Source organism: Bubalus kerabau, chromosome 6 (genome assembly GCF_029407905.1).
Source record: "Bubalus kerabau isolate K-KA32 ecotype Philippines breed swamp buffalo chromosome 6, PCC_UOA_SB_1v2, whole genome shotgun sequence".
NCBI lineage: Eukaryota > Metazoa > Chordata > Mammalia > Artiodactyla > Bovidae > Bubalus > Bubalus kerabau.
The window spans coordinates 85,130,799-85,149,144 of NC_073629.1; the positions used below are offsets into that span (position 1 = coordinate 85,130,799).

General features: G+C 43.4%; 1 long non-coding RNA gene across 1 annotated transcript in view; it reads left to right on the top strand.

The window, feature by feature from the left end:
• LOC129656215 (uncharacterized) overlaps positions 1-13,980 on the top strand; it is a 34,297-nt gene extending 20,317 nt beyond the window's left edge. The window contains exon 4 of the long non-coding RNA XR_008716270.1: positions 13,849-13,980. This is a non-coding gene — a long non-coding RNA (uncharacterized LOC129656215). The remainder of the gene's footprint in view (positions 1-13,848) is intronic.
• Positions 13,981-18,346: the final 4,366 nt, after the last annotated feature.

Sequence of the window (18,346 nt, forward strand, 5' to 3'; positions counted from 1 at the left end):
GGATCTTTGCTGCTGTGCACAGGCTTTCTCTACTACTCTCCAGTTGCAGTGCACGGGCTTCTCATTGTGATGGCTTCTCTTGTTGTGATGCACGGGCTCTAGAGAGCAGGCTCAGTTGTTGTGTTACATGACTTAGTTGCCCTGTGGCATGTGAGATCTTCCTGGACCAGGGATCGAACCCTTGTCCCCACATTGGCAGGTGGATTCTTAACCACTGGGTAGGGAAGTTCAGGTATGTATGTTTTTAATCCTGATGCTCTGACATGGTGCTTGGGTTTCCAAAATCACTGGCTCAGCCAGCCCGCCATGTTGTCTTTCCTGCTTAAGCACTTTCCTTAATAGATGCAGTCTGGGGTGCCTAAATGCGAATGTGCTCCCCTATAGGTGAGGGGCAGTATTTCAGCTGCCACGATGGAGTGGGCAGTACTCTGTCAGATGAGTTACGTACAACTCTTTAGGGTTCCCATGATTTTTTTTTTCTCCTGACAGTTCATCTTGTGCCCAACATTCTGTTTCCTGGAGTCAGACCTGCAGACCCTTATATGCCACTGACTGCCTCCCCTCCTGAGAACAGGAGCCAGGGGCGCTGCCTGTCACATTCCTCATCATCCTTCAGATGAATTTCCCCTGATTACTAGAGTGGGAACTTGAACCTGCGGGTGGTACACAGCCCTTCCTCATGTTTCCACCAACGTGCCGTGAGGAACACCAGCATTCCCCAGGTGCTTTCACATAGACGAGGTGGCCCTCGAGGCGACCTCAGGTTTCGTCTAGCTCAGCTTGTTGTCTGTTTCTTCTGAGGTAACTGTCACTTTGACCACAGCAGACAGGACAAACCACCACTGAGGTTTAGAAATGCAGGGTGTGCTCCAGCAGTGGTTTTCCTCTGTGTCTGGGCCGCTGTGAGCAGCAGGCAGGGGAACTTTTTGGTTTCCTGGCAGGCACGGTGTTTTGGTGAGACTTCATAAAACCCTGTCCTGGGGTGAGCAGAGGCAGTGATGGCACCCCATTCTGCTCTTTCAGTTTTCATAGTCTCACTTGGCAAAATCCAGTCCAATCAGAACGAGAGCAGTGGGCAGGGGCCACCATCTGGGGTATCAGGAAAGTAGCAGCTCTTTTCCATGTAGGAAAACGTGCAAGGTGGCAAGTGAGGCCTGCTCTTCCCTTAAAATGTATTCAAGATGCCCGCCCCACCCTTTTTTAAATTATTTGGCTACACTGTGGGATCTTAGTTCCCTGATCAGGGATCAAACTCCTGTCTCCAGCATTGGAAGAACAGAGCCTTAACCACTGGACCACGAAAGAAGTCCCAGAATGTACACACTTCTTTACTTCTGTTTACGCCAAATCTGAGCCACATTCCTGCTCCAGTAGGATTCCCACTATGGCTTCCCACTTGTCTCCCTGAATCTTCTTATGTCTGCATCAAATATCAGCCAAAATTATGTTTTGAAGATGCAAATCATGTTAATTTATTTATTTAAAATAATTTAGCTGCCTTACAATGCTATGTTAGTTTCTTCTGTACAGCAAAGTGAATCAGCTATGTGTATACATATATACTCTTTTTTTTCTATTTCCTTCCGATTTGGGTCACCACAGAGCAATGAGTAGAGTTCCTTGTGCTGTATAGTAGTAGGCTATCTACTGTAGCTATTTTATTTTAAAATTCTTCCATATCTTCAGCTCTTTTTTTCCAGTTTATTTATTTTAATTGGAGGATACTTTCTTTACAACATTGTGATGCTTTTAGCCATACATCAACATGAATTGGCCACAGGTATACATGTGTCCCCCATCCTGAACCCCCTCTCACCTCCCTCCCCACCCCATCCCTCTGGGTTGTCCCAGAGCATCGGCTTTGGGTGCCTTGCTTCATGCATCGAACTTGCACTGGTCATCGATTTACATATGGTAATGTACATGTTTCAGTGCTATTCTCTCAAATCATCCCACATCGCCTTTTCCCGCTGAGTCCAAAAGTCTGTTTTTTATGTCTTTGTCTCCTTTGCTGCTCTTCATTGTCGTTACTGTCTTTCTAAATTCCATGCTAAGTCACTTCAGTCATGTCCGACTCTGTGTGACCCCACAGATGGCAGCCCACTTGGCTCCCCCGTCCCTGGGATTTTCCAGGCAAGAGTACTGGAGTGGGGTGCCATTGCCTTCTCCGTCTAAATTCCATATATATGCATTAATATACAATATTTGTCTTTCTCTTTCTGACTTATTTCACTTTGTATAGTAGGCTCCAGTTTCATCCACCTCATTAGAACTGACTCAAATGCATTTCTTTTTATAGCTGAGTAATATTCCATTGTGTATATGTATCAAAACTTCCTTATCCATTCATTTGCTGATGGACATCTAGGTTGCTTCTAGCTATTGTAAATAGTGCTACAATGAACATTGGGGTATGTGTCTCTTAATTCTGGTTTCTTTGGGGTGTATGCCCAGCAGTGGGATTGCTGGGTTGTATGGAAGTTCTGTTCCCAGTTTTTTAAGGAATCTCCACACTTGCCTGGAGAATCCCAGGGACGGGGGAGCCTGGTGGGCTGTCGTCTATGGGGTTTTACAGAGTCGGACACCACTGAAGGGACTTAGTGGCAGCAGCAGCAGACACACTGTGGAGTTTTTTAAGGAATCTCCACACTGTTCTCCATAGAGGCTGTACCAGTTTGGATTCCCACCAACAGTAAGAGGGTTCCCTTTTCTCCACATCTTCTCCAGCATTTATTGTTTGTAGACTTTTTGATGATGACCATACTGACTGGCATATGATACCTTATTGTGGTTTTGATTTGCACTTCTCTAATAATGAATGATGTTAAGCATCTATCTGCATACAATGCAGGAGACCTGGGTTCAATCCCTGGGTCAGGAAGATCCCCTGGAGGAGGGCATGGCAATACTTCTGCTCTTGCTTAGAAGAAAATCCAGTTCCTGTGACAACCTGGTGGCCCTGAGGAGACGGAACTACTCCTGCTGCAGGGACCTGACCCTGTTTCGCTGCCTCCCTGTACATTCTGATCTGCAGTGGCCTCCTTCTCTTTTGTGAATGCACCAGGTTCCTGGGGTCTGAACTCACTTTTTTACCTCCTAGAATCATTTTCAATTAGACGTTTGCATGGTTAGAGCCTTCTTGGAAGCTTCAACTTACCACTTTTATTGATCACCCAATAAAGACTTTAAAAATGGTCCACATCAACATATGGGGGGAAAGGAAGGGCGGGACAAATTGAGAGAGTAGCACCGACGTGTATACATGACCACGTGTAAAACAGATCGCTATTGGGAAGCTGCACTACAGCATAGGGAGCTCAGCTTGGTGTTCTGTGATGACCTAGAGGGCTGGGACGGGGGTAAGGGGTGGGAAAGAGGCCTGAGAGGGAGCGGATATATGTATACTTATAGCTGATTTACACTGTTGTACAACAGAAACACAGTTATACTCCAATAAAAAAAAATGGTCCACATAAAAAATACTTTAAAAAAAGATCTTGCTTTGCCATGTGCTGAGAATTCCCCCAGCCTCAGTTAACTCATCTCTATAATGGAGATAATAAAACAGAGTGACTCCCTAGGCTGGTTGTGAAGGCCAAAGGTCATAATATTTTATTGGTGTCTGACATACAGTAATTGGGCAATAAAAATTAAAATTTGGTCAGTTTCTGTGGGGTTGCCTGGTGGCTCAGATGGTAAAGAATCAGCTTGCAATGCAGGAGACCTGGGTTTGGGAAGATCCCCCTGGAGAAGGAAATGGCAACCCACTCCAGTATTCTTGCCTGGAGAATCCCCTGGACAGAGAAGCCTGGTGGGCTAAAGTTCATGAGGTCGCAACGAGTCGGACATGACTGAACGACTAACACTTCACTTCTGTGGGGTAGGGTGGATTTAACTCAAAGCCTTGAGAGGAAAAATGGATGCTTGCCAAGTCTGATTTTCAAGGGAAAATTTTCAAGTGCAGGCCTTAGTGACAGAGAGACCTGGGTTCTAATCCCAGTCCTGCCATTTAGGAGTCCTTTCATCAGTTTTAGTTTCCTCCCTTCTAACGTGGAGAAAATGATACATCTCTCTCAGGGTTGACGTGAGGACTGTGGATAATGCCTAAAAAATGCCAAGTCAGTGCCTGGTTTTGGACTCAGTAAGTGGCAGCTGCTTTGCCTTGTCCCAGCTTCCTGGGTGGCGGGCGGGCTTTGCAGTGTGGAGAGGAAGAGAAGAGGGGAAGCAGGCAATCTGGCAATCTGTGGAACTTCTTCTCTAACACTTCTGATAAGCGCGGGCTCAGGGGCTGTCTCATTTGACTTCCTCTTCTTTACTTTCCCGTCTGGTGGACAGTCATCAGGTTGGGAGCCACGCTGTGGCCCCTTGCTGATGGGTCAGCATCTTTGATTTACCCTCTGTCTTCTCTAATGAAAAGCACTCATATCCAGTAAATCTTTCCTTTACTCTTATTAAAGCAATTGATGTTGGTTATTGAGGTCTGTTCCAGGCTAGGTGAGAATCAATAAGGTGATCCACTTAATCACTTCAGCAATCAACGAGCTCTTTTCTTAGTTTGCATTCCAGCCAGTGCCTGCAGAACTCCAAAGGCTTATCAGGCTCTTATCACCCACAGAGTGGCTCAGAGATGTCACCCTTCATTTCCTTTCCCCCGTGATCTCAGGGAGTCCCGAGTCCTCTGAGCCAGCCCTGCTCTCTGCTTGTTCTCTGCTTGCACATATTTATCAGAATAATGACCAACCCCGTGCTTCTGGGAAGCACTCCTTGACATTAAGGGCTGTGGACACTCAATTCCTGATCACAGATGCTCTCGTTTGGGCCCTTGTGTCTTTGTCCATGTCTTTGTCCATGCTGAGCAAGGACCTGGAATGAAAGTTACTTTCTTTCAACAGGGCAAAACCTCTCTTCTACCTGAAGATTCATATTCCATCTTTGCTGAAGTCCCTGAGGAAGACTCAGTTATTTGCTCCTTGTAATGTTTTGAACACAGGTCTATGCTGAGGCATGTTTCATGATATTTGGTTCTTCCCTGTATTCTGGCCTGTCTGTGGTCTTCTTAAGAAAGAGCTAGTGCCTTAGTCATCTCCGAGTCATCAGGACCCACCCTATTGCCTGGCACACAGTAAGAGCTCAGTTATGTTCCTTGGAGAGAAGGCAGGAAGAAAGGAAGGAAGAGAGGAAGGCAAAGAGGGAAGAATTAGTTCCTTTATAGAGGCCTGGATTTTAGCATAGGTTCAAGGCCTGGAATTGCCAATCATTGCTGGGTAACCTTAAGTCGGATATATAATTTATTTCAGCCTAAATTTCCTTATCTGGTCAATGAAGTAGATAATCTCCCAGATTCCTTCCAGCTGAAACATTTTGTAATCTTATGCCTCTAAGCCTGTGGTTCTCAACTCTTTCATACTCAAAGTCACTTTTTGTAACAAATATTTTGAAACCACTTTTTACCAACATAAAATGAAATGCTCTCATAGTATAATCTACCTCCAAACAATTAGAAAAAAGTAATGTTCTAACTGTAGTATAAAAGGAAAACCATATATGATAAAATAACATGTTCCTTTAGGTGAAAGTTCCTAATGGTTTTGTGGTTGTTTAGTCACTTAGTTTGGAGAAGGCAATGGCACCCCACTCCAGTCTCTTGCCTGGAAAATCCCATGGACAGAGGAGCCTGGTAGGCTGCAGCCCACAGGGTTGCTAAGAGTCGGACACGACTGAGCAACTTCCCTTTCACTTTTCATTTTCATGCACTGGAGAAGGAAATGGAAACCCACTCCAGTGTTCTTGCCTGGAGAATCCCAGGGACGGGGGAGCCTGGTGGGCTGCCGTCTGTGGGGTCGCACAGAGTCGGACACGACTGAAGCGACTTAGCAGCAGCAGCAGTCACTTAGTTGTGTCTGACTCTTTGCGACCCTCTGGACTGTAGCTTTCCAGGCTTCCCTGTCCATGGGATTTCCCAGGCAAGAATAATGCAGTGGGTTGAGTGGGTTTCCATTTTCTTTTCCAGGAGATCTTCCCGCCCCAGGGATTGAACCTGGGTCTCTTGCATTATCAGGTGGATTCTTTACCATTGAATCACCAGGGAAGCCTGAAAGCACGGCTAGGCCTCAACTAGAAGGCACACTTGGAGGAGTGAGGTGCTTGTATTTCCCCAAGAATCACCTTGAATGACTGTTGTCGACATGCATTTGACTGTTTTTAATGACAAAGTTCTAAACGAGCAGCTTGCACTCTTTCCAGAATTGACAGAGTAGTCATATCATGGAAAATTCAGGATATGTAAAACAAAGGTGTTTTTTAAGCTCAGATACTTACAAACAGAATTTTTACCTAGGGGACTAGCTGCTGGGGATTTCAAAGGCTCTCTGGGGAGCGGGAATGTCCTTGATAGTGCTGGGCTGTCTCTGGCACTGAAGAACTCTAGGACCTTTGTCCATGCACACCACCCACCAGCAGGGCCTCCAGACATTGCCCCGTCCAAGAACTTCCCCACCCACCAACATCCAAAGTGCCTTTTACAGGATGTTATCATTCCCCACAAAGATGTTATCATTCCCCATTTTTAAGTGCTCTAAGCTTTAAAACGTTATATGAAGGGCTGGCTTCATGGCTTGTGGTTTGCATACTAGCACTGGACCCTTGTTCTTAGAAGGGCCCTATGCTTGGGTTTCCCAGGTGGCTCAGAGACAAAGAATCTACCGCAATGCAGGAGACATGGGTTTGATCCCTGGGTCAGGAAGATCTCCTGGAATAGGAAATAGCAAGCCACTCCAGTATTCTTGCTTGGAAAATTCCATGGACCAAGGAGCCTGGCAGGCTACAGTCCATAAGGTCGCAAAGAGTCGGACACGATTGAGCAAAGCACACATGTGCTTGATTTAATGCTTTCTTGTTGTTGTCTTAAAATCCTTAATGGTTTTTGAACAAGGGTCCCTGAGTTTTCATTTTGCACCAGGCCCTGCCAATGGTGGGGTCAGCCCTGGCTATGTATACTGATGGGGTCCCGTAGATTTTCCAAAGTATATGAAGGATGTTTAGTCTTTGAATGATTGTCTTATTTTGCCTACCAATGCCTTCTTTTAATTATACAAATTATCCCTAATTATTTGTATTGGTTGATGGATGAGCAATTTGTTCATTCATTAAACTGCTGCATGCGTGCTCAGTTGCTTCTGTAGTGCCCGACTCTTTGCGACTCTATGGACAGTGTAGCCCACCAGGCTCCTCTATCCATGGGATTCTCCAGGCAAAAACAACTGGAGTAGGTTGCCATGCACTCCTCCAGGGGATCTTCCCAACCCAGGGATCAAACCTGCATCTCTGGCATCTCTTGCATTACAGGCAGATTTTTTACTGCTGAGCCACGAGGAAGTCCAAACTGATGCATATGGAGCTTCTATTACATACCAAGTAGACTCTGGACTCAGAAAACCTTAATTCTAATCCCGTAAGAACTCACAGACCCTTGGTGTTATTAATAATAGGGCTTCCCTCATAGCTCCCTCATAGCTTAGTCGGTAAAGAATCTGCCTACTGTGCAGGAGACACAGGTTCAATCCCTGGGTTGGGAAGATCTCCTGGAGAAGGAAATGGCAACCCGCTCCAGTATCCTTGCCTGAAAAATCCCATGGACAGAGGAACTTGGTGGGCTGCAGTCCATGGGGTCATGAAGAGTCGGGCATGACTGAGTGACTAACACTTTCTAATAACTCTCCTAACCTCTTGCCCAGAATAACTATGAAAGCAAAAAGGTACAGTGTATTTGGAAGTAGATAGTACATTATGTCAATTGCTAATTTTCTTACTGTTCTCTCCATCTCTGGAGTGCAGCTCTCTCCTAGTTTTTCCCCTGTTAGATGCCATGGAACATGACGCTTTTTTAAAAATTTTAATTTTATACTTTTATTTAATTAATTTCTTTTTTAAAAACTTGATGTGTAGTTGACTTAGTTTCAGGTGTACAACATACTGATTCAATATTTTTATACGTTGAATATATAATATTTTTATACAATATTTTATCCATGACAAAATGATCACTGTTAGTCACCATCTGTCACCATACAGAGTTATTAGAGCATTATTGATTACATTCTCTACGCTGTACAGTGCGCCCCATGACTTTTATTTTATAACTGAAAGTGTGTGCCTTTCAATCTCCCTCACCTGTTTCACTCACTCCTCTCCTCAACCCCTCCCCTCGGACAACCCTTAGATTGTTCTCTGTGTCTAGGAGTGTGTTCCTGTTTTGTCATGTTTGTCCACCTGTTTTGCTTTTGTAGATTCCACCTGTAAGTGAAATTATACAGTATTTGTCTTTCTCTGTCTGACATTTCATATAGCATCATGCCCTCTAGTATTATGTTGTCATGAATGGCAAGATTTCATTCCTTTTTTTTTTTATGGCTGAGTGATATTCCACGTTATGTATATGCCACATCTTTATCTATTTATCTATTGATAGGCACTTAGGTTGCTTCCATATCTTGGCCATTGTAAATAATGCTGCAGGAAAATGACACTCGATACCAAATAGTAACTTTTCTGTGAAAATCAGGAAATGAATAGAGTAATTGCATTCAGCAAAATTTATCAATTTGGGTTTCACTAGACTGAGCGACTTCACTTTCACTTTTCACTTTCATGCATTGGAGAAGGAAATGGCAACCCACTCCAGTGTTCTTGCCTGGAGAATCCCAGGGATGAGGGAGCCTGGTGGGCTGCCGTCTATGGGGTTGCACAGAGTCGGACATGACTGAAGTGACTTAGCAGCAGCAGCAGCAGTTTGGAAATTATGATAATTCATAAAAGAATTTTACCAAATAAAAAAAAGATGTTAAGTTTGGTTGATCACAGAATTATGGAAGTTTTGAAATGGACTTCAAAAAATTATCCAGTGCTTGAATCTGTTATAACACCCTACAGAGTATTCATAGAGCCAGCTTTGGCTAATTCTTGTGATGTGTGCTGTGGAAGCATGTGCTTCCTATGCTAAGAATGTTTAAAAAAGCAATTTAGCAGACTTCGTATGCTAATTACAAATTATTCTTATCTACTCATTAAAGTGGGGCAGGGCAGCATGCCTTTTACTTGGCATGCTTATTTAATCTAGCTGTATTTTATAGTAACAAAACTGCTCTGAAAAGACAATTTATAATTCACACTTCGTACTAATTCAGCTCAGCCCTAAGCAATTAATTTTTTATTAGTTCAGTATTACCATATTAAGAAGAAATAAAGAAAATATAAGGACTAACTCTAGGAAGTATTATTCTTTGAATCCACTGGGATATAGTTAATTGATTCAGAGATTACTGTACAGCAGCAACTTGTGCTTTGGAGGAAGTGAAAACCAGTCTTGCTTTAATTTGTTGAAGTTATGGGCAAAGTCCCAATATGGTCCAGGCATGGTGTCATATCAAGGATGATCCTAAGACTCATATATGGGAAGAGAAAGGGCCAAGGCATGTGGAGATTGAAGTTCTTCACTTTGTGGTCCTTTATGGAAATAGAATTGAAAGGAGTTAAATTCTTGTATGGATTACTAGCTGTATTAAGTTTCTAGCTGAGAATTTGCAAATTAATGCTCTTTGGTGACACTAAGGAACTGGTGGATTTTATTTAGATAGATTGTATATGCAAACCTATTTATATGCACATGGACATCCATATGCATGTGTGCATGTGTGCGTTTGTGCTGTGAAGCCTGAGGAAGTCAAACAGTCATGTTCTCTGATAATGCCAGGTGGAGTGGGCTATTTAATAGTATTGGAAGGACTCAAGTGCCTTGCAATCAGAATTTAAGTCTTCCTGCCCAGAGGCGCATGAAACCCTCCTCTTGCTAATAAAGCTCACAGAAAGCAGAAACTGTGCAGCTGCCTAAGAATGGAGGGGCAGATGATTCAGGTTAGAGAGACAGGGAGCTGCAGCAAAACAGTGCGCGTGTTGAAGGGAATCAGAGTTTCCCCCAGAAATAAATTATTTAACGCTTTAGTGCCTAGTATTCACAAAGGCTGAGTTCTAGGATAGTGTGTGGGTGAAGCCCAAGGTTTATTATTAATAAGGGCTCTGAAGTAAGGCATGGGCATTCCTGTGTGAAGGATGTAGGATGAGAGAGTGGTGGGCAGGAAAGACAGCCTGTTCTACACGTTTATTTGCAGCCTTCTTCAGAGCCTGGTCCACCAACCACCTGCATGAGACTCAACTGCAGAACTCATTAAAAATGTGAATTCCTCAGCCCCACTGCAGGTTTGTAGAATTAGTAATGTGGGCTTTTAAACAAACATCCTGGGGGATAATTTTTAAAAAAGTTTTTTATTGAGGTATAGTTGATTTACAATGTTGTGTTAATTTCCATATAGCAAAGTGATTCAGTTGTACATATATAAATATATTTGTATATATATATTTATATTTTTCATATTCTTTTCCAGTATGGCTTATCACAAGATATTGAATGTAGTTCCCTGTGCCATATGGTTGCAGCTTGTTGTTTATCCATCTTATATATAATAGTTTATATCTGCTAATCTGGGTAATGCTTAGTCATGTTGAAGACTGAAAATCAATTCTTTGGGGAAGAACTGAATAAGTAATGGTTTGATGTCTGTCTCCCTTCTTGAATACGTGTTTCATGCGAACAAAGGATCACGTCTTGTTCCCCAGTGTATTTCTGGAACCTAGTTCAGTCCGTCAACCATAAAAGTCACTCAGGAAGTAGTTTTTGAATAAAGACATGAATGAATGAATGAAAGAAACTATAAACTGATATCATAGCCTACTATATATTTTTTACGGTTCTTTGCATTTTGGTAATGGAGCCAAAAGATTCTATTATTTCACAATGGGCTTAGATATTTTCAGTGGAACCCATTTCATGCTTTTTAAAAAATCCTGCTTTAAAAACCGTAAAGCATTGTCGTATATGGGGTCTTGTGTAGGTGGAATCTTCCTGATTATTGCAGTGAAGATTTTGGCACTCTGAGTGGGGAACACCAGGTGTGTGTATCATAGAATTCTTTCTTAATTAAGTTTGCTTCTGTTTCTGTTTTATATCACACACCTAGCGAGAGAGGTATTTCAAGGAAACATGTACGACTTTACAGTTGAAACCGGAGGAGAGAGTTCAAAGCCAGAGCACGTCATATTGTGGTGGTCTGACCATCTTTCAACTCCCTCCCTGTTACGTAACGTAAGGATACACTGGAGCTGCAACCTTACCCTGAGCCCTTCTTCCTCACACAGAGGTTGTTTCATAAAGTCCACTCAGGCCATTCTTCTCAAGTTCTTCATACACTTTTCACCAGAAAAAAGAAATCATTCATATCTAACAAAGGGTCTTGGATTCTTTAGATAGTTTCCATTATAAGTTTTTGCACTGCTATTACCCTCAGCTCAAGTTACCTTTCTGATCCCCCTTCTTTCATCTGCTGAAAATGGATTATTTCCTTATTAGCTTGAAACCGTTACTGTTCACTCAGAGCAGCCTGTGTATGAACAATGCTAGCTCTGGAATATTCCTGAAGATTCATTGTTGCACAGAAACTTTCCCTGAAAACCAGCTTTCCTGAGAGTGGGATGGCAATTTGTTTTCTGGAAAGGGCTATTATCACAGGAAAACCTTCCAGACCTCTGTCTTGAGACAGTTGAGCACAGCTGACAGGCTGGGAAACCCCAGCAAAGCATTTTCTGGGGACCCCTGAGTTCTGAGGTGATACCTCATGAGTCAGCTCCATTGTAGGTGCTTAAGGGAGGGGACAAGAAGACCCAGGAGGTGAGTCTCCAAATCCTCCATGCTCCTTCCACTTACGCTGTGAACTATTTCATCATTGAAATTCTCCTTATTTTTTTAAATTTAATTTTTATTTTATATTGGGGTATAGTTGATTTCCCATGTTGTGTTAGTTTCAGATGTACAGCAAAGTGGTTCAGTTATACATATATGTATATCTATTCGGGATTAACGTATACATACTGTGAGTGAGTGAGTGATAGCCGCTCAGTCGTGTCTAACTCTTTGCGACCCCGTGGACTATACAGTCCATGGAATTCTCCAGGCCAGAATACTGGCGTGGGTAGCCTTTCCCTTCTCCAGGGGATCTTCCCAACCCAGGGACTGAACCCAGGTCTCCCACATTGCAGGCAGATTCTTTACCAGCTGAGCCACAAGGAAAGCCCAAGAATACTGGAGTGAGTAGCCTATCCCTTCTCCAGCGGATCTTCCCAACCCAGGAATTGAACTGGGGTCTCCTACATTGCAGGCAGATTCTTTACCAACTGAGCTATGAGGGAAACCCTACTATATATAAAACTGATAACAAGACCTACTATACAGCACAGAGAACTCTACTTAATATTCTGTAATAACCTACATGGAAAAGAAATCTGAAAAAGCAATTCATTTTCTTGGTTCAATTGAAAAAAAGTTCCCCATCTCTTAAATATTTTAGAAATCACCCTTATAGGTTATCTCAAATTTGAAACATTTCTTGAGAATCTTACCACGGTCCATGGATATTATTCAGGCATCTGTGTATTTGGGTGTGGAAAATTACACCTTTATATTCACTAATCTGTAAATAAAATTTCTCGCTTTTATTAATTATGATTAGAATCAGGTCACAGTCACACCCGCAAATCCTATGAGTATGTCACCAATAGGAATTGTAGATATTTTCATATTGCATAACAGTTCTTGAAGAGATCTTGAAACATGATTTACATTTACCACTATATCTGGTAATTATTAGTCCCTCCAATAGAGTTGGCTTCTTGATGCCTTAATAAAGAAGGACTTATTTTACCATAGCATTTAATATAGTTTGATAACTATATTTCACTATTATTAGTATCTTTGGTAGTTTGATGCACTTTTTATGCACTTAAAAATAATTCTAACAAGAGGTTTATAGGCTTAACCAGACTGTTAAATGGATCAGTCGCACACAGCTGGAAAAAAAAAAAGATTTCAAATCCCTGAGAATCACTCAGTGTCTACCTTTTGTGGTTGTGATTGCTAATGAATTATGATGAGAAATGAAGAAAATCAAAGACTAGAAATCAGAAGGCCAGGGTTTGAGACCCAGATCCTGCTACTTTTCAGCAAAAGAGTAAACCATGAACTCCTGCTTGTTGTAGAGAAATAGCCTCTTCCTGGGGTTATTGGGAGGATTAAGTAATCCTACCATGGGATCTTCCTAAATGTCACGTCCCAGCTTATTTCTTTTATCACAAACATGCATGTGTTTTTCTTCTAAAATAAAATGCTGATGAGGCTACCTGACCCTTGCCTGTAAGATTTAATCCAGGTCCTTAGCACGGCAAAGGGGCCCTAACCCACTTTGCCCTGCTCCCCACTAAACCACTCCAGCCACAAAGAACTCTCTGCCATTTCCTGCCACACCTTCCATTTCCTACCTTTAGGCCTCAGACCACACAGTTACCTGGGCTTGTAATGCCTATTCTGTTTTTTTCCACCCAGCAAATGCCTACTCCATTGTGACCTCCCTCTCTCAAGCTTTCCTAGGTTCTCCCAGCCAGCGGAATCCCTCCTCCTCCTCTGTGCTCCCAAGGACTTGCTCTCATCTTCCTTTATAACATTTGCCACATTTTATATTAATTTATTTTTACCATGTTTGGTTCTCTCATTCTCTGTTATATTGGGTTGGCCAAAAATTTCCACAACAGCTTACAGAAAAACCTGAACAAACTTTTTGGCCAACTCAATATTACACCCTTTTTCAAGCATGGGATAGGAACTTGTGTTATGGAGGAAGCTTGCAAAAATATGATGATATTATAATTGCATTGATTTGATTTGAATATTTCTTTTATGTTGAATTCCAGAGACCACTTGAGGTTTGTATGTGACTCCAAAGATGTCTTTTACAAAAGACTGAGAAGCACTCATCTACTGGGGAAAAGGGATTGAAAAAAAATCAAGGATTGAAATACATGTGGTAAATTCTTGGAAAGCACAGAAGAGGGCACGTGGCTAAGGATGATTGTCTTCCTTGAGAAGTTTCAGTTTATTTTCTCCTCATGGAATAAACTCCCATAAAGCCTTCAACTCTCCCCTTCCTTTCCAGCTCAGAGTTCCCAAGAAAAGAACGAGCCTGCCAGGCCAGTGAAAAAATAAGGACGGGGTAGATTCTTCTCTCCTGTCCTGCTCCTGGTTTCTGATTCTTGGCTGATGGAAGTGGAATTCTGGTTAAAGCAGTTCATTGGCTGGAGGCAGGGCTATTCCATCCATTCATCCAGATCCCAGATACAAAACCCCCACAGCTAAAGGGAGATTGGCAGAGGGCAGGCTTGCTGGGGGTGCAAGCAAGCTAAGCTCCAGGGGCAGAAGGTGGGATAAAGGACACACGTCTGGTGAGCGCTGTGGCAGGCCGTGTGCTGGGCATCACAGCACCTCAAAGCTTGGGACAGGAGTGTAAGTTAGAGATTCTCAACATTTTACAGGTAAAGGAACGGAGGCTCAGGAAAGTGAAGAGATTGGCTCCAGTTTCAGCAGCAGTGCTGAGATATGAATCCTGGTCAGTATGACTTATGCCTCTACGTGTTCTTCCTGCTCTAGCCAACAGCCCCAGTGCTTCCTCACCCTAGAGTCCTCACTGGTTAAGGTGATCTCCAAAAAAGGCTGGAAAATATGTTTATTCAATAATTCGTATTCATATTTAAGCATATTAGGTTTTATGTTTTTAGACTAGTCCTTAAAAATCTTCTTGGGGTGTGCTAAGGACCATAGGAGTGTGTTTTTAATACGTTAACATCTATTGGTTATAAAATGCTGTTATATAATTATCTTTGACACAACATTCTCCACCTCCCCGCAGATTTACAAGAGAAGAAGTTGAGGCACAGTGTGGTTAAGGGATTTGCCCAGAGGGGAGATTTGTTCAGTCATAAAGATGAGCCTGAACTTTTTCCACTTCGCATTCTGTTTTGAAAGGCTCAAAACATATGCTCAAGGTGGGTATCTCACTAGATTTCATGTCAGATCGTCCTCTTGGTAATTTAATCCTGTCATTCCTAGTTATATCCCTTTGGAAAACCACCATCAATCCTTTCTCTTCTGATATTTTTATGCAAAAAAAAAAAAAATTCCCTGTGCAAACCACCTCACTCACAGACAACCACCTCAGCGGTACTCCCCGCAGTGTGTACTGCCTGTACGACTCGCACCTCCATCCTCCAGGCAGCTCTAGCTTCACTCCCAGTCGAGATTTATTCAGAACCTCCCAGGATAGGAGGGGGCAGGGAAGGATATGGTTATCTCGTGGACGCAGGCTCTTCTGCATCCTTTGTCTGAGTGGTCATGTCCCAGTTAGAGAGCGGGGTTCCCCAAAGGGGGAGGACTACTTAAGTTTTGTACATGTTGCCCTCCAAAAACCACTTGACATAAATGTTTCATGGCTAGCCTCTGTGAGGCCAGGGCTGGAACACTCAGCTGTGAGGGTGTTTGTATTTGTGGAACTCTCTTGAACATTTGCTGCGGGTTTCAAACAGCTGCTCCGCGCAAGCTCTGGGGAGAAGGAAGATCATGAATATTCAGGTGAAGCCACCGGAATGAACAGCCGTTAATAGAATAAATGCCTAAACAGTTGTGTAAGGCTTATTAAGACCTATTGGGGCTGAGATAATAAATTCCCACTCTGACATGTTGCAACTACTGTCGCTTAAACACTTTGGACCACCTCTTCCCAAATGAAGGAAAAAAATGATGTTAGTTCTCCGTGCAAACACAAAGAAACACCTGGAAGCCTTGGCAAGGGCATGAGGCTTGGTAGAGATCTTTCTGTGGATTGCTGCACCCCCAGGAAGATGATGTACTGTTCATTGTTCTTGCTGTCAAGGTTATCTCAGTCGACTACAGGCTGGAGTGGGCACTGCTCTGGCACCTGAGAGATTCTGTCCCAACTCCATCAAACCCCATGGGCATCAGCTGAGAGTTCATACAAAACCCTGGGGCACCGAGCCTGGACCTTGGCCCCCTTACCCCAGCCCCTATGGCCTGGGACCCCTTCCCTCAGCCCCTTCCAGGATGGTATTGGACAGACCAAATATATACTAACATCAGGATCTTTTGTTTTCCGCTCCATCAATCCATAACGGGGAACAGGATACAAAGATTGCAAATGTAAAAGTGACCTTTCCAAGAGGCAGCACCTGGTGCGTTAAGAAGTCCCTTGCACACTGGGTTTGAGACATGCTTGCTGTAAAAATGGGGAACATGGGAGGCAGTCGAGAGGCACTGTGTTCTCCTTTGGAGGTTACCTGTCACATTGTGTTAGGCCGAGTCAAACTGCGTGGTTCTGGCACCCAGAGTCACAAGGCATCAACCACAGGGAAACAGAGGAGCTTGCCCACGTTTGCACCTAGGGGCAGACTCAGTAATATTTGATCAGAAACCTGCTGTCAATTCAGATAAAGGGCATTTGAGTTCAAATGAAGGCGACTAACTTAATGAAGTGAGCTCGCACATGTAAGGCCACACTTGCTTCTCCAGAGCTGTCAGAGAGAGCTCACCCAGACCAGTCATGTTCACTTATTTTCCCCACCCTGAAGACTCAATGAGGTCCTGCTAGACTCAGAGTCATCAGAATTGTGGAAAATACACTCACAACAAAGAAATGCTTGTTTCCCAGATTCCCAGTGCATCAAGGAGGAAGTAGATTTGAGGATGCAGCGAATCTGAGGCTGAATCAAGGCCTGAGGGATTTGAGGCAAGTCATTTTGCTTCTCTGAGGTGTACTTGCCTCATCTGTGACACAGGCTTATTCTGCCTACTCAGAAGCTCATTTTGAGGATTAAAAACACGTAAGCCACCTGCTTCTCAGGTGACTCAGTGGTAAAGAATCTGCCTGCCAATGCAGGCAGGAGACGTGGGTTCAATCCTTGGGTCAGGAAGATCCCCTGGAGGAGGAAATGGCAACCCGCTCCAGTATTCTTGCCTGGAGAATTCCATGGATGGAGGAGCCTGGTGGGCTACAGTCCACGGGGTCGCAAAGAGTCCGACACAACTGAGCGACTGAGCACTCATGCAAGCCGCCTGCTGACGGCGTTGGCTCATTGCAGTTGCTCAGTTAGTACTGTTTATTCGTTCCTTTGACAATTATTCACGAGTTTGTTTATTTCTCTTTCTCAACATTCCTTTCACCAATGGCTTGGACAGGGTTAGGTTAAAAAATTTCCTTGCAAAGCAGAGATTAGCTTCTTTCTTATACAGTTTCAGACATCTTCCTGCATTTAACCTACTGGGTAAATCAGCAATTTGCCTAAAAGCCAGGCAAATGAAAGGGGAAACAAATCTTAGTTGCCCTTTTCCTTCAGCCCTCCGTACTCTACTCTGCTTCAATTATGGGTGACCTGGTTATCAATATAAGAACCAAATCTGTTTCAGAACCTTTTGTGTCATGGTCAGAGTTCCTGAGGAAGAACAGATGGAATAAATTAATTAGTCAAAGCATGCTTAACTGGAAGGACATTTCTTTCCAAGAGTGGCCAAAGGGTAGAGGGGACATGCATGGGACAAGGTAGATGAAGTGCCTCAGAGAGCCAGAGGGCTAGGACTGGGCATCCATCTGTATTTTGAATAAAGATGTATATATTTTTTGTTCCCATTAACAAGTAAGTCAGGAGGGGTCTGATAGCTGTTATTCTTCCAGGAATGGGTCGGAAAGTGACCCTGAAAATCTGTCCAAATGGCAAAACTCTTTCAGAAGAGTGGGTAGGAAGCCTTTCCTTTCATGTGTTCTCAATAGAGTTGAGGCAGACGTTTGTCTATAATGATGCCTCCTGGCAGGAGTTTGGATGGGTTTGGTGGATGCGTTTAGGAAGCTGCTGGCAAAGATCTCCTTGCTTGGCCAAAAGCAGGGGCCTGGCTGTTTTGAGACCAGATTATCATACTGTTTCTCTCTCTTTTTTTTTCTCCCCTCTATTCCTGGCTAACAGTCAGTTCTTCACCTTCCTGCTTGCTTTGCTTGGCACCTCTCAATATCAACCGTCACTCCCTGGTCCTGATCATTCCACTCCAAGATGGAGATCTCTGGGAATACTGTTTTGTGATTTTTATCACACAACAGGTGTGCATTCTGGGCAAGCCCACAGTGTAGAAGACCCTCCAGGGCCCCGGACTGTGGATGTGACATGTTCACTATCATATACCCTCCCTCCTGCCCGAGATCACTTTGTCACGCAAAGCTACTCTACTATTTCTGTTTCTCTCTGAACCAGAACAAACAGTAAACAACACATGCTTTTTATTCCAACCCTGGAAAAGAAGAGCTGTTTCCTATGAAAGCCCATGCCAGGCAGAGTGCTTCTTTTTCCAAGAGGTTTT